This window comes from Vicugna pacos, chromosome X, assembly GCF_048564905.1.
Source record: "Vicugna pacos chromosome X, VicPac4, whole genome shotgun sequence".
Taxonomy (NCBI): domain Eukaryota; kingdom Metazoa; phylum Chordata; class Mammalia; order Artiodactyla; family Camelidae; genus Vicugna; species Vicugna pacos.
In genome coordinates, this window is record NC_133023.1 from 94,075,869 (window position 1) to 94,077,688 (window position 1,820).

Here is a 1,820-nt window from a genome sequence, read left to right on the forward strand (position 1 = left end):
TGCGCTTTCCTGTTTTTAAACTTTTAAATATTTTCTCTCTCTCTCCTTGAGTTTCTTCACATCCTTGGCTAAATCTTTTCATCATGTCCAATAACTTTGTACAACTTTCAACTCAGTTTTCATCTGGGAAATACATTAGAGACTCTATCAGCTCCACTTTTTTTTTTTCCCGTCTTGGAAAACAACTTTCTTGAGGCCTTCCATCCCCTGCTCCCATCTGAACTAGTAGCTCTCAGTGTCAAGTGTACAGGTCTCATCCTTCACTATCACCTTGGGAATTTCCTCTGTCTCTGGCCTGCGTTGTATCCCCTGTTTGATGGATCCCATATCTCCGTCTTGATTGGTTTACTCTCACGTCTTGGTTTCTTTTTTTTTTTTTACCCTTCTATGACTCGTTTTATGGTTTTCAGTTTCCTGCCACAATTGTAAACCTTGGCATTTTCCCTTTGAACAAAAAACACATCGCTGTTTTACAATCACCCTTGCAAATTCTGGTATTTGGCGTTCTGCATTTATTTCTATTGGCTGTTATTTCTGCTGCTTCTTGCTCATAGTGTCTGAAATCTTGATGTGTTTGATTTTGTCTTGGATATTAGATTTTAATTTGAAGATGTAATCTGAAGCCTAGGATATCGTTATATTCCTCCAAAGGGGATTTTGATTTCTTTTCCCCGGGTGCCTGGAATGCTAGCTATCTGAAATACGCTTCATCCAATTTCAGGGTATGAGATTTCAGGGCTTGCTCGGATGAATGGAAGGTGGGCTGCAATGCATGCGAGAGCTGGTTTCCTTCCAAGTCATCCCTGCTCCTAGGCTCCTAGGTAGCTTGTCGAGATACCAGACCAAGGCAGCAGATGATTTACCAGAGTCTTCCATTTGGGCTGACCCTGGACTCTGACTTTTGTCCCCTGTCCCTAGGAGGCCCCTGGAAGCACTCAGTCTCTCAGCTTCTTCTCCCTGGTTGGAAAGATCTCCCTGAGCCAAAATGACCCAAAGAGCTGCTTGGTCTCATCTCTCCTGGATCTTGGCTTACTACTTTCTGTCTTGTTAAGCATTTCATGCTTTTAAGGATATTTTAAAATTATGTCGTCCACCTCCTTTGATGTCTTCAGCAGGAGCGGTGCTCCAAATGCCCTAGTCTGCCATTTGCAGAAGTTGAAGTCTCTCTTCCTCATTTTGGTGGCAGACAGACTCCAGTAGCTTCCTGACACACGGTGCCTCGGAAGGAACTTTTTGCAACCCTACATGTCTGAAAATGTTGATAGTCTATCTTCATACTTAATTGTTGCTTTGGCTGGATGTAGAATTCTAGGTTGGATCTTAATTTTCTTTCAGAATATTTAAGGAATTACTTCCTGTCTTCTAGCTACCAGTATATCTTTTGAAAAATCCAGAGCCATGCTGGTTTCTGATCTTCTGTGTGTCATCTATTTTCCTCTCCTGGAAGTGCTTACAATCTTCCCTTTATCCTTGTATTTGAAATTTTCACGATGAGGATCCTTGATGTGGGCTTTTTTTTTTTTTTCATTCACTATGCTGGGCTCACGGTGTTTTCTGCCAAACTGGAAATTCATGTCCTTCAATTCTGGGCATTTTCATGTATTATTTCTTTGATAATATCCTCTCCACCTTGTGTGTGTGTGTGTGTGTGTGTGTGTGTGTGTGTGTGTGTGTGTGTGTGTCTGTCTTTCTGGAACATCTATGATTTGTCTTCTGGAACAATCCTCTAATGCCTTTTTTCTTTTCTTTCCTATTTTCCTATTCTGCCTTGTTTGTTCTACTCTCTGAGAGATGTCCTAAAGTTTTCGTTTCCAAGAGCT